Source organism: Pseudopipra pipra, chromosome 3 (assembly GCF_036250125.1).
Source record: "Pseudopipra pipra isolate bDixPip1 chromosome 3, bDixPip1.hap1, whole genome shotgun sequence".
Lineage (NCBI taxonomy): Eukaryota > Metazoa > Chordata > Aves > Passeriformes > Pipridae > Pseudopipra > Pseudopipra pipra.
Genome location: NC_087551.1, coordinates 69,194,033 through 69,209,225, shown reverse-complemented (window position 1 = coordinate 69,209,225; position 15,193 = coordinate 69,194,033). Strand labels below are relative to the sequence as shown.

General features: G+C 43.4%; 1 protein-coding gene across 4 annotated transcripts in view; it reads right to left on the bottom strand.

The window, feature by feature from the left end:
- Positions 1-13,540, bottom strand: part of FYN (FYN proto-oncogene, Src family tyrosine kinase) — a 143,945-nt gene extending 130,405 nt beyond the window's left edge. For 2 of the 4 annotated variants that reach the window (XM_064649739.1, XM_064649740.1), the window contains exon 1: positions 13,178-13,536. The gene's annotated coding sequence lies outside the window, so the exon portion shown is untranslated. Of the gene's footprint in view, positions 1-13,177 lie in introns of all 4 variants that reach the window. The other 2 variants (XM_064649742.1, XM_064649741.1) reach the window with 2 other exon arrangements.
- Positions 13,541-15,193: the final 1,653 nt, after the last annotated feature.

Sequence of the window (15,193 nt, the reverse complement as noted above, 5' to 3'; positions counted from 1 at the left end):
TCTGCCAACGTTAACATAAGAAAACTGAGAATATTTTTAGGATCAGCCTCTACTACACCCATTTATGTATCAGCAATTTCAAAAGAGCATACATCAGCCACAAATCAACTCTACCAACTAGTCTTCCAGACAGGGTAATCAAAATATATATATATTAAAAATACCTGAGTCACACTGGTGGAGCCAATTTCCAACATGATTTGAATGTCTTAGATTTAATTAGAAGGTGCTGACAAGTACACACACATTTATTCCATAAGAAAAAGATATCAACCTTTGAGATCTTCAGCAGCAGCTCCCACCAGACTACCTTGGACCTCAGTGTCCAAATGAACCCATGTAACATCTCTAGCTCCATACTCTGTCCTCTTCTTCCTCTCACCAAAAACCACTGCAATATTTAAACATTTGAGGTTGGTAACGCTTGATTTCAGTCTTGCCACCATCCAAATTTTACTCAAATGAGTGGTCAGGGTCACAGAAGACTGCTGTTGCCTCATTTACTGAAGTTTCCACCAAAATAATACACGTCACACTCTTCGGAGAGGATATCTTTTGTGATCACTCGCTAACAATAACCTAAGTTTTATCTTGCATAACTCCTTTAAACAAATACTAAGTATGAGCTGATACACATCCCCCTCATCTTCCCACTGAAACTATTTTACTTAAGCTGCAACCAAACACCAGAAAACTTGTGAGCTTTTCACACAACTTAAATCAAAACTGGAACAAAAATTCTAAAGGTTTTCAACTCTCACTCTCTCCCCATGAGAGCTTATATACTGCACCAAGCAACCATAGTTTCTGATTAAAATAAAAGCAAATAAATAAAAGCATGCACCTGCCTGAGATGGTCAACCTCACCCGAGCAGCCACAGTGAGAGCTGTTCACCATCACTGCCAAGAGCAGCTGTGGAAGGTCTATGTCCTCAGGGGGCCAAAGCAGGGTATGCGTGCATTAATTACTGTCAACTGCAAAACTCTCCATTTCTCCATATAATACAGCGATCAGATTAGTAGTATGCCTCCACTTTGAATTCTCTCTTGCATACTGTCTTTCTGCTACGCAACAATGCTTGGGTAACCTGAACAAACTGGGTAACCCGAGGGTTGCTTCCACACCAGGAGGGGCTTCTTGTTTACCTCTGAGCTGCAGTCAAGTAAGCCTACAGTGATAACTGTACTGAGTGAAAAAATACAACTAATTTTTTGGGGTAGGGCAAAGAAATAATCTTTTTAATTTTTAATTGCCGTGAATATAAGCAGTTCTGCAGCATTGTAATCAGAGCATTGTGAGCACCCATTACCTCAAGGATAAACAGCTCATTTTTGTTTGGACATGAGAGGATTTGCAGGCAAGGCAAGGAAGGTGAGCAATGGAGAAGACTGAGGTAAGCAAGCATGAAGACAGGATTGCTGTAAGCAGGGTTATGGAAACAAAACAGATGAAAGAGGGACCACTAAAAGAGCCTCTGGCAGCCAGAGTCAGTGACACAGAGTGAGAATAAAAACCCAAATTAAAATCACAGGAGGAAAACAGTGGTGACAACATCCAGAGTAGGAAGGGAGACTTTGAACAAGTTCCCTGGTGGGGATAAATATTGAAGGTAAAAAAACCCAAAAAAACCAAAACCCAAAAAAACCCACAAAAAAAGCAGCCTGACGTTTCCCCTCTCTTGTCCACCTTCCCAGCTCAAACCTCTCTACCAATGCTTCCTTTTACCCCATGGGACTGTTAAGGCTTCCTTTTTGTTTGATAGAACAAATACACAGGAGGTCCTCCAGGTACAGGAACCACGCAGCCCAGCCACCTACCTAACCACCAGTCAGTCAAGCAGCCGACAGTATCCACTCAACACCTCAGACGCTTCCCTTGACACAGCTTTTTGTGAGCCAGAATTTCCTAAGCTAAATACTAACATTTTACACATTAAAGCAGGGATATGCATGTAGAAGATTTACACATTTAGCTGCTCTCCCACACTGGGGTGTGAGGATGCCTGAGCTAAGTGCTGTGAGCCACATACTCCAAGAAGCAGCAACAACTGTAGGGTAAGGCCCATGTGCACAGGTTCGGTGATGGTTGGGGGTTTATCTTGTATTCCAATTGTTCTATTTTTTCAAGCAAATATTAATTTAAGTACTTAAACCACCAATCACGAAATTTTCATTTTGTGTGTGTTTGAAAAAAATAATCAAATAGCGTAGGATGATTAAACCTTTTAAAAGCACAGACTACAGTTAGTCACATGTACTTTGTACTTCAGTCACCTGTAATAGCCCAACTCACAATGACAGAGTCTCAGAAATCTAGTGGAGAAGAAACACCTTCTGGCTATAAAATTTTAAGCACAAGTTTTTGTCCCACAGCTCCTGTGAGGCTCATCTGGTTGGCACGCCTGTTATTTCAATCTTCATATTTGCTACCAAACATTCACTTTAAAGTGGGTAACTAAGCAAATAGCTAAAGTACTGCCAGGAAAACAAACAGAATACACACAATGCACCTTTTTGCATATGCTGTTTACTATGTATTTTCTTTACTGTTTTACCAAAACATGTGATACAATCTTACTGCTTCAGGTTATATTGCTGTATGAAGCGTGAAAGTCTGGTGCAAAAATTCACTAAAGTGAAATGGAAAACCTTTGCAGTTTTCTGTATGTAAACACTAGATTGGTCATCTGCTTCATGTAATGGAAGCAAAGGGCCATCTCTGTTCCAGCTCTTTCTGAGATGACAGACAATTCTACGAGTACTCCCCTGTAAGGGGCAGTTTCCACCAGCTCCAGATTGAAAGAAATGAAGACAATTGACAGCAACTGAAGCTCTGGCACCAAATAAACAATTTTATTAGCTGACAGGTGGAGGGAAGTAATTATTTCTTTCTATTCAGCATTCGTGAGACCACATCTGGAGCCTGGTTTGAGGAGTCCTGGGAAAAGAAAGATTGACACACTGGAGTGAGTCCAGTGGATGGCCACCAAGATACTGAAGTGCTCGACGTATGAAGGGGAGATTGAGAGCTGGGTTTGTTCAGTCTGCCCTGGGAGATACACAAAACCTGTCTGGATGAGGCCCTGGCTTTGAAGCTATCCATATTCTGTTGAGGGAGATTGTTTCCTTCAAACCTAGAGCTTACCTCAGAGAAGTTAGAAGGACTATTAAAAAGTAGCTTAATGGAAGAACTATTAAAAAGTACTTTTAGAAGGCAATCTTTTAGCTCTAGACAGAGATCAGTTACAGAAAATAAATTTTTACAATATGATTGGGAAAAAAAATGTAGGTCATCATTCCTTCAAACAACAGTTTCTCCCCTTCCAACCCCCTTCTTTAAGGTCTGATGTGAAAAAGTTCAAAGCTAAATAATTGTCGCAATTTACAAAGGTTTAGCAAGTTCCCGTACCAACAATCATGAAGTAAATCTACATGATGTGGTTTGACAGCCATTTTCAAGATATTTTCTCAGAAATTATAACTCACAGTAGCAACATATTGCTGATTAAGGAAAAAATTCTTATCACAGTTTGGGGTGACTACATTATCAGCAAACACACATTTTATTTCCCTTGCAGAGTTGCTTACACCTGCATTTTCATAAGATATTTCACCTTTGGAAGAGACTGTCAACAGTGGTCCAGTAGCATTAAGAAATCTACAGAAATGTATTACAACTTCAAAATTAAACTTGAGACAGCAAGTCTTCTGAACCAGTTTACTTTGGTAAAATCTCCCTCATCAAGAAATACTCTACAGTTCTCAAGGTAATAAAATTTGAATGCATCCTGCTTTAAAGAAGGATGATACTGTTGTAGCACTGTGTCACTTTTAAAGCATATGGGTAGCTCTTATAGATGAAGCTCCTAAGGAACATAACCATTGTTCTTTGGTGGGGCAGATAATGTAAAAAAAGAAAAAAAGAAAATAATAATAAAAAAGGATTTCTTTAAAGTTTAGTAACAACTTTTAAAAAAGCTCATTTGAGTAGTCTTTGGTGCTACGAAAATAAACATTCATGTAGTTAATCCACTTTTTCTGCTCATTGCTCTGATGTCTCATTTCCTTTGTGTCAAAAAGTAAAGTGCAACCTCTACAGCACCACACATTGCCACACAGATACACTCACAGCAATCATGAACATATCATGGTGGTCCTGGAAGCAGTGCAGGCACATTAGCATGATGTTCCTCCTGGGACGCTGCGGCTATCCTGGCTCCCCCACATGAGCTCTTCTGCCCACCTTGGCATAGTGCCACGCAGATGTATCCTGAGTCCTAGACTTGCTCTAGCCAAGGAAGTAAAACCAAAGCTATGCTGTCATTGCTTTCAGGCCTAGATTATTCTCAGTACAGTCCTGCTGTGCCACACTAGCTCTAAAAGGATGACAGCTATCTTCTGCAAGACAAACTTACGTGGCAAGTCATGGAAGAGCTGACCACAAAAGGAAGATTTGGGTGACTCATTTAACATCTATATCCATACAGCCAGCTTTATAAAGCAGACCTAGGCCTATTGCATGGGGAGGAAACAAAAAAAACCAAAACCCCAAACAATGTAACCTCACAAGTTTGAATTAAGAGTTGCTAAAAATGTAGCAAGAGCAGAGACATCACCACCTTAAAGAGGTCACTGAATCACACTGGTGGCCAGAGGAAGCTCATGATTTTAGAAAAGTCTATAAATGAAAGAAGTTTTTTAATCTTTTACAGGACCAGCAGCAAATTGTTCTGAATGTCGAGTCATCAAGTTGTGCAAACTGATGCTGTCCCCATCCTGCCTGTGATGACTGAGGAGGAGGAAGAGGGACACAGTCTTCCCTGCGTATTTTATCTGCAGCCTTATTTGTTCCTTTTTGGCAGCCCCACTTGAACATTAGGACAAGAAGTTCTGCAGTTTTTAAGCATGTCAGTAATGCTGCCCTAAGCAAGAAAGACAGTCAATGTTTGTCTTCTACCTCCCCCAATGCACAAAAGGTCACTTTCGACCTTCAGATGTAAGGGATGTTTCTTCCACAGGGTCACAACATTTAGTGGCTCTCTTCTCAGCCAAATTTTTGGCCTCGTTACTTTCTCTACAGAAGTGAAGCTCCTAGTGAAGTGGTCAAAAGAAACAGAAGTCAGTGCTATGTGTGGGGTTTTTGAGAGCATACAGTCTGCTATCCTGAGAGTTAAATCTGGCTCTTCAGGTTTTCAGCCCCTGCACACTGACCTTATCACAGTTAAGCTGATGGGCTTACAAATTTTTTCAATGGTGATTGCAGCTAATAAAATGTGTTGCATTAAACACCCTTTTTCTTTTCCCCTTTAAAGGTGGTTTGCCTCAGTCTTTCTGAGAAAAAATAGAAAAAAGGGTAAAAAATAAAAATAAAATAAAAATCCATTTGCTATTCCTCCTCACCTGTCCAAAGTATGAGGTCTTATGAATATAAAAATCACTGACCATTCAAAGATACCTGGAGAACCTAATATTTGGAACAAAAGGCCTGCATATTCAGCTAAAGACTGTAAATTAAAATTATGAATGACCTCAAATACTGTGCTATTCAAAGGATTAGCTTTAAATTGTTTTATTCCCTCTCAAAGAGTGAAACCATCAAGACATTACCAAATACTTTGGAAATGGGTGTGAGACTGTCTCTTGCTGAAATCATCAATCCAAATGTTGCCCACAGTGATAACATCCAGAAATTTCATAATCTATTGGCTTTATCACAATAGACAAAAGACAAATTCCAGAAGGAAATTTTGGAGTTTCCAGTTACTTCCCAGGGAGGCAGACAGGCAATAGAACTGGCATTTTTGTTGGTCTTTAGACAAAAATTTGATTGGATGTGGGCTCCCCCTCTGTAATCCTATTATTCAGATCTTCCATTTTCAAATTTTATTAGCATACAGAGACAGCGTGCAAGAGGACCTGTTCACAGAGAGGTCTAGAAACATGCAAGAGGTCATTAACTTCACCATAATAAAGCCCCTCCACCATGAACTTCACCACTAGGAACAAACACTGAGCATTTACACACAGTTTAAGACAAGAAACAGTCTAATTGCCCAGTCAGACAATAGAGGTTTTCATTCCGAGTCTTGGAGATGCTTTTTTTTTCCTGGAAAAAATATATCATAGCTTCCTAGTGAGGGGCTGCCCACAAATAAAAACACAGTCCCAGGAACAAACAAATATCCTTTCTTTTATGGGTTTGAGACATGCTTTTGCTTACATCTGCTCTCCTCCCCCATTCCCAGGGTGAAAGCAGCTGGCTGTAGGACACAATCATCACCGTCTTCCAAACAGGAGTATCAGCTGGTCATATGCTATGTCCCAAGAAATGACCAGGCATGGAATTAAGTTGTGCTAGAAAAAGGAAAAGTACTTCTGTAGAGAAGTGACATAAGTCCAAAAATTAGAAAGTAACAGACAAGCTTCTGCTGTATTTTTCCAGAGAGTTAATACAGCCATCAGAGTCCTGGGATGCTGGTTGATACAGACAGCTACAGCCCTCATTACTGTAGCTGTGAAGTTTGTACAGGTTAGAAAGAGAGGGAAAAAGTCTGTGGGTACTCATATTTTGAGTTTCACTGTCAGCTCAGAATCGACACGAGGTCATTCACCAATACCCCTGCTAATCTCAGCTCCAGCTACATGCCAAGCACTTTCATCTTCCAGCACGATGCTGTGACACAGCACATTGTGGTGGCTTCTGGCTTGGAGAAGTTCTGAACTAATCAGTAACAAGTCTTCCCAATTATTTTGGGCAAGAGCATCAACTTCAATTATAAGCCCAGAGCAATTCTGTGGTTTAAAGGTCAGGCACAAAAGAGAAAAATCTAATATATTTGTAAAAAAAAAATAAATTAAAAAAAATTCCACAATTATCTGTACCTTGCTATCAGGAGCCAAGATAGGAAATACATGATATTCCAAAGTCATGTCAGGAAAACCTTCAGAGCTGTCTTTTTTGTAAGTGGTGCAGCTGCAAGTCAAAGATCAGTGTTATGCAAAGTGATCTTTCACACACAGGTTCAAAAACAAAGGAGGTTGAAAGATCTTTATTCATACAATAAAAAGCCTTCAAATAAATGTTAAAGTTTATTTGTTTGAAAAAAACCACACACTCACCCAACAAGTAGAATAATAAAAACTGTAAAGAAAAAGGATGCTAGGAACCACCAGATAGGTCATTAGAGAACTCTCATAGAACAGAAAAGTTTTTCTCAAAGAAAAACAAACCATGAGTGGGTATTTAATACTGATCTTCATTTTCATAGCCTGTTTAACTTCTCTGTATAGCTTCATATAGCAAACTGAGACCTGACATGATTATTTGGTGATAATATTTTCATTTTAGACTATACCAATAAGGCTTGAGAACTATTTTTGTCAAATCTGTTAACATGGGAAAACTGGAGCCAAGAGGAAACAGACAATTTTGGAGAAGATATTTCATCCAAGCCAAGCCAATCATTTGAGGTTTCCTCCTTGTTCCTCCCAAAATCACCAAATCACTAAATCAAGAGTTATTTTCATGTTTAAGTGGTGCCAAACACTTCTTTTCTGTTAAAGCAAATGTATGTACACACACAAACACACACTCAAGAGCAGCTTTCTCTACCTGCTTCAGCCAGCTCTTCCCTTGGTCTGTTCAATATCCCTCTGCCCCAGGTACTTCTCTGCTTCTTCATATGTTGTGCTGGTGCCATTACAATCACTTTCAGCTTCAAAATATTTCCAAATTTGCCACTGCAAGCAACATCACTTCGGTGGATAAATCAATATTTTTCAAGCATTTCTGAAAACTCCCACTAATGATGGTACATTTTGTCTGAAATGTAATGTCTCTATTTCATGTTAAAATCACCCTTACATAGCCAAACCTTTAGATGTTTATCTGTCTTTTAGAGATCCCAGAGCCGTTGCAAGGCAGCATCGAGGATGTGCAGAAGCTCCTCCATAGGCCACCCCAAGAGCTGTGAAGCAAAGTGCACCATGTGAGGTAAAGTCTTTGTTTAGGGCTGTTTGACCATCGTGCCTTTGTTTTGGGGACAGCTCAGTAACTGCTTTCACAGCACAGCATTAGATACTATTAAAAGTATCTCTGGCTCCTCTGAGGAGCTCTGACTGGGCTGCTTTGTACTCTAAAGCACTGAGCACATCACTCACAGATGCTACTCCACATCCCTCCTTTCTGGTTGTAGCCACGGGGTAACTAAAGCAGGATGGAACAAAGAATTTCCCTAGGCTAGAAAAGGCACCCAATAATTGCTACCTCCTAAAAACCCCAACAAAACATAGCAAAATAAATAAGTGCAGAGGGGTGACCTCCTCTGTTCTCGCAAAAACATTCTCACATCACAGCTGCCCCGTATAATTCATCATATTAAACCATATCTCAATGTGATGAATATCAACTGACTTGCTCAAAGAATTTAGGCTTCTAGCTTAATCAAGGACTTAATGCTCATAGATAATCTAGAAAATTATAGCATGGAACAAGCAACTTTCAGAGGTGCAAGACTTCCCTAAACCAGATGAAGCTGAGCTGGAAAACATGGGGTAACCTCTCGCCATGGCACCTTGTCACAAACAACATCAGTAGATCCATCCAAATTGGGATGTCTTTGATACAAAAAAAAGGAACTGCATTTTGGGAAGTGCAGGGAAGTTTAAAATTAATTTGCTGTTCTCTCCCCGCTTGAAAAAAACAATTTAACTCAGACTATCTAAGTCATAGCAATTGACACTGCCAGGATATTTTTTGATAGCTTTTTCAGATGAAAAATATTAATCCAAATTCATGGTATAAACAGAGTAGAGCTGGTCAGGAAAAATCTGACAATCATTTTCTGCAAGGTGATTTAGTTCTATCCATACCTAAAAGCTGCACAAAAGTGTTGCTGATTTTATACCTCAGTAAAAAGTCAAGATGTCAAAGGTTCTATTTTACTCCAAACAGATGACAGTATTTTGAGTTAAATCCTTGCTTTCATAGCCAGTTACCACCTAAAACAGTCAGAAGCAAGATGAGGTAACATGTTTTGATTGACTTTAAGTAATTTAATTTTTCATCTACGCCAGTGAAAGTGCTGATATTGTTTAGTTTTGTTCCCATTCCAAGTGAAGGAAAGTTCCGAAAAAGCTTTATAAAATGTCATTGTTTTCCTGCAGCCAGTGGTAAGGACAGCAACAGAGTATTTTTCGTTGGCTGCAAACTGCTCTAAGGTCAGGCCTGTTACCAGTTTCAGGGCTCAAGGACACCTCCCACAGACAGATTTAACTTGACCACTCTCAAACCAAGAGGCAGATTACCTGCCTGAAACCAAACCAATGCTTGAGTTAATAAGTGAGACTACCCTATAGCATAGTGCTAATGGGGCTCACGTGCTCACTCCTTAAGAAGTGTCATACACTTCCTGGATGGACCAAAACAACTTCAACCTTTCATGTATCATCTGTACTTGTAATTTCTCTGTCTGGAAGTCAGGCATTAAGAGCAAAACCCATGACAGGATGCAAATGCTAGAAATCCGAATTCTTCTACACATGTTCATCATCTATTCAAACACAAAACACAAGGTTTTTCTCTTTCTTTTTTTCTTTTTCCTTTTTTTTGGGGAGGTGTGTGTGCATTTGGGGTTTTTTGTATAAATTATTACTACCCTATCAAAAGCAGGTTAGGGTTTTTAAACTCTAGTAGCTAACCCTACTCACTGTGATACCAAGTGAGACACCCAGCAGGCAGGCAGATGCAGCCCTGGAGTTTCACCTCCTTCTGAGGCACTTTGCCTTGAGCGGCCCTGGCAGCACTTCCCCTGCCACTCTGGCCACTGGGAACGCAGCTCTGAGGTGCACAATGCATTCAGCATGGCACAGTAAGCAGCAACATCCCTTGCTCAGGGGAGTGAGATCCACAGGGGTCACAAGTGCCCTGGTAGCAAGGTCTTGAGGAGCTCCACATTGAAGCATGCAAACCCTTTTGTGGGTTTTGACTTGAGTAAATGGCTGACTTGCACAATACAGATCTGTAGGCCTTTTGTCACCAAAGGAATCCTTAATTGCTGGATTTGAATGAGATTGCTTATGTGAACTAGATTTGCTGGTTCAAGTTTTTGGAGTAATGGGTCAAAATTACTTGTGAAGACACTTCTGTGGGAGCTGCAGGGGTGGGAAAGGGACAGGCATTATTGGTTTCTCCCTCTGAAAGGAAGGTCACTGTGACAATACACTCTCAGCAGTAGACCTGCCCATAAAGCAAATTAGAAAGCACTGTCCATGACACAAACAAACACTATTATTATATATTCAAAGTAGTGCCCAAACTGAATTAAGCAGAACTTTACAGAACAAGTTTGAATCAAATATTAATGTGCATCCCAGAGAGAAGGATGAAGAGAAAACATATGCCTTCAACTCTTTCTATCCCTGAAGTAAAAGCACTATAATGCATCAAGACAGCAAAATGAAGACACTGGTTAAATAAAAGTAATCAGGCATAAGATGGCCAACAGCTCTCAGCTTTCTTTAACACCATGAAATATATGATATTGTAGATGTACCATATTAAAGTGTTAAATTATCACAAAGGTGCTGGACAGTTTTCACTTATTTTAGCCACAATTTTATTACACTATAAATCCAGTGCAGCCCATACCATGTCCAGATTAGTATATTCAACTTAACTCAGCTAAACCATAGGACAAATGGCCATGGAGGCCCTCTCCGTATCAGACTCCACTCATGCATTTCAGATAACACCATTTAGGCATTTCACATAAAGGTATTGTGGAACCTAGTGTAGTATGTAAAATAACTAGTTCCTCAGCAACACTATTTTTACTCAGATGAAATAGAAATTTATGAACGGGTCCTAGCTTTTAAAGACACTTATTAAAATGATCAATAAGCAACTTCTCTGTACCACCTTCTTCACTTCTGGCTTACATTGACTGCCATGCCCCTATGCCGAAGTTGTTTGTCTGTCACTGAAGACATGTATTTACTCAACATCAAAATAATTTCCAGAGAAGCCTGTTCAGGGTTTTATACTTAACTGGTATTTCATGCCACCATATCTTTCACCAGCAGGCAATGCAGAATTTCCGAAACAACATGCCTGAAGCACAAACCACAAAACCCCACAGCTAGTGGCCTACCATTAGACAACTTCATATTGGAAATTGTTACTTTTGCCAAAGACAATTCACACAGATGAGGCAGCAATTTGTTAGAAGTGGAGAGGAAGGATGCTTACAGGCATCCTCTAAGAAGCATCCGAACATTTCAACAAACTATGACAAATCTGCAGCCTACTATCAATGAAATACTAATTTCTGAAGCATTAATTAGGCAATCTTTCTCTCTCTTTGTCATCAAACTCACAGCTCTATGGGGTAAAAAGGGCTCAAGAAGGAACCCATGGTCTTTTTCCCAAGAGATATTCTTCTTAAAATTGTTCTTATATTGTGAAAATACACTGACCTATAAACATCCATCAAGCGCTACCAGTTTTCTGAGCATATACACCAAGGCGCTGAAAACTCGTGTACTATTGGGGAAAAGGTAACAACCTTTCCACTTTACTGATACTAAGTAAATGTGTGACTGTAAAAAAAAACAATCGCCCCTTCAGTTTCCCACTGGGTCAAGCAGTGGCTACAATTGATGTAACTGAGGAGTTGGAGGTGCTGCCTTTCCTCCTTCCCACTCTGATATTTTTCTTCTGCACTCCTTTGTTCACTTAACAGAACTTTATTTGAAGTGTGTTTTTACTCCTTTACTGCATGACAAACCCACATAGTCAGAAGACAGGCTTATAAAAACCACAAATCTCCAGCAGGGAGCTCGACGGTGGGTGTAATATTGGACACAGCTCTCCATTCATCATACACATTCTCTGGATTTCAAGTTGACAGTGTCCCTTTAGCTTACTGTTCCTCCTCAGGAGAGACCAGATGAGTCAACTCTAATGAAAACACTTCCTCCACCAGCATATAAACAAACAGATCTTCACCTGTAATTGTTCTCTGCTTCCAGAAGCTAGTTAAAAAGACATCAAGACAAAAAAAAAAAAAAGGGGGGGGGGGAGGGGGAGGAGATCCTGGAAAGTGTTACAGCTGCAGGGATGGTGGAAGGAAGGATGTGGGAGTTGTATACTAGGAGGAAAATGGCAAGGTCTCAAAGGCGTTCCCAGTCCTGTGCACGCATTTCAAAAGCCTAATCTGTTCTCACTTGTTATTTAGCACCTTAAAAATCGGAGCATATCAGAGCGATTGATGAGCAACTGCAGAAGGTTGCTTTTCCACTCATCCTAAACTCTCCTCCAGCACCTATTCAGGCCTGCCCTCCCCGTCACCAATGAACGGACCAAGGTATCATGCTTGTTTCCACAAAGTGACCCCCTTCCCTCTCCAGTCCTCTCCCAGAGCTCACACAGAATCCACAAGGAGCAGCAATCAGGCGAGTTCCCGAGGAAGCAGAGACCAAACTGAGCGTTATTAAGGAGGTCGGGCGACGCGTACACCGTAGCTCTGCAGACGCAGCAAAATGCTGGCACCCGTGGTGTGGCGTTTGGTATCTCTCCCTAATCTAAAATGTGTCTGAAAAGGAACTGGCACCAGATCAGCGGCCTCATCTGGGGAGGAACAGAGAGGCTCTAGGGGAGAGACAAGAAACAAGCCTCTTTTCACATCCTACCACCCTTGGGCGTTTTGTGCGTCCCTTCTTTCTTCCCTGAAAGAGGCCTTTGTCACAGACGAGAAAATCCTATACGATTTATTTCAGAGAGAGAGAAGGTCTTTTTATTTATTTCCCCCTCCCCTTTTTCGCAGTTCGGCGACAACAAATATGTCCCTGTGCTGCGCCCCCTCCCCTCTCCCCGGCCGGCGGCCGCGGGGGCGGACATGGGCGACCCTCGGGCACGCAGGGCCCCACACAGCCGGTCCCCGGCGCTGCCCCTGGCCCTCCCCGGGCCGCGGCCGGGGCGGAACCGGGCGCGGGGTCCGCGTGTGCTGCGTGGGGGACATCCACAGCAGCGCGGCCGCCTCCCCGCCCCGGTACCCCCGCACCCCATCACCGCTCGGGCGCACAAAGGAAACAAACTCGCCGCAGCATCCATGCATCCATCCACCTATCCAGCCCCCGCCCCCGCTCCCTCCCGGGCGGGCTTCGGCCCCTCCGTTACCTAAGGCGGCTCAGCTCGGCTCGGCTGGGCTCGGCTCAGCGCAGCGCGGGGCCGGGGCGGCGCCGCCGCACTCGCATCCTTCTCGCTCCGCTCCTCCGCCGGCTGCCCCCGCCCGCCCGCCCGCAGCGAGGAGCGCCGCTGCCTCTCCCCGGGGCGGACGCACTGCGCCGAGCCGCGGCCGGGTGCGGAGGCGGCGACTCCGTGCGGCGGCGGAGCCGCAGCCTGGGCAGGGATGAGCTCGCACGGGCTCTCCGCGCTGCTGCTGTCGCTGCCGCCTCGCCTCCGCTCCGCCCGGGCGAGCGCGGCTCGGGCGCTCCCTCCCACCGGGGCTCCTGACAGATGGCGCAACCGCAGCGCCGCCGCCTCCCGGCCCCGCTGTCCGCCCGGAGCCGGCAGCGCCCTCCGCGGGGCCGCCCCGACTGACAGCGGCGCCGGCCTATGGCAGAGCGCGCCCGACCGCCCCCGCCGCTGGGATTGGCGGGCGGCGCGGGAGGCGGGGCGGGCTCGGGGGCCGCGGGCGGGCAGCGCCCGCAGACATCCCCGGGCTGCGGCCGCTGCTCCTCGGGCACCCGGCGGGGCCGTGGCGCGGGCTGCCCCGGGCTGGCCGGGAGGAGAAGCCGGGGGCGAAGAGGCGGGAGCAGGAGGAAGAGAAGAGGTGGTCGGGCCAGGGGGCGCGGCCGACAGCTGCCACCGCTGGAGCCGTTCGCGGTGCTCTGCGCCCTGTCGGGGCGCCTCGGGAGGCGGGAGGAGTGAGCTGAGCGTCTCAGCATCCCCGATGAATGGGAGAACAACCTTAAGCAGATTATGCCTCTTTGTGAAAGACGACGCCTTGTTTTACTTTTACGATTCTTTTTTTATCCCTAATTCTTGAAATTGGCAATGGTGTGTTCTAAGACAACGGTGGCAGTGAAAAAGGCAGAGGTTTTCCAGGGTTATGGTTTTATTCCGTTTTCCACATTTAATCGCGGAGTATTTGGGCCAGCTGTGTTGAGAGGAGCATCAGCCCCACCGTGGCTGTGTTCCAGGGGTGTACCTGACGTCCCCACAGCACGGCGGGGCACCTTTGCTGGAGCTTCGGTCTTGCACTGCACCCGAAGATGTGCAGGCTTCACTGTCCTACAGTCACAGTGCACCCTGCCCCACAGACAGGTGATTAGAAAAGTTCTCTGTACACTTTGTTCCCTTCAGGTTCTCAGCACTGCCATAAATCCTCCCGGCATTTCTCAAGGTGTTGCATCCACCTCCAGTGTCCTCTGAAAGTATCGCATGCTCCAGCTTCAAGTCCTCTCCTCAGCATGACCCTGTCTGTGACCTTGGATGCTCCCATACTGACAGACTGGTACATCACCCTTTCCCTTATTTCCTAGGCTGGAAAGCTCTTCTGCCTTAGCATTGAAGAAATTGCAGTTAGGCTCCAACAAGAACATGAGAGACATATAAAATACAAATGCAGAGGGAGAGAAACCTAATTAAACATGTTGAAATAGCAAAATATAACACAAGTTTTCAATAACTAAGGTTTACATTTCCCTCTCATTTCTCCTCCCTGGATTTCATTTTTGGCTGCTGATATTTAACCAGAGAGTTCTTTAATCTTGACAATTTGATTTCCTGATGAAATTGCAGTTTTACAAGTTCAAATATAACCTTGTTTCCTATCAGAATGTCTACAGATATGTGTTCATGACAAGAAAGAGTTTCAGTTCTCTGTCTGGGTGACTGTAGGTTGTGTGTAGGTGACTCTCGATCATTACATTTCAGGACTAAACAGAGTTTGTTCCATGAGTTCAAATAAAGAATTTGGAAAGGATGGTAATTTCAAAATAAAATGTCACTTATGGCACTTCTCACTTTAAACCCAATTATAGATGTAAAAAGAAACAAAATTTTCAGGCTCCTAAGTAGCTAATTTTAAGTTTCCCTCCTAATCTTTCGATGAAGATTGGTTTTTTAAAAAAATTATATTACCACATAAAACATATATACAACACAAGAGTATAAATGCATGGATCAATT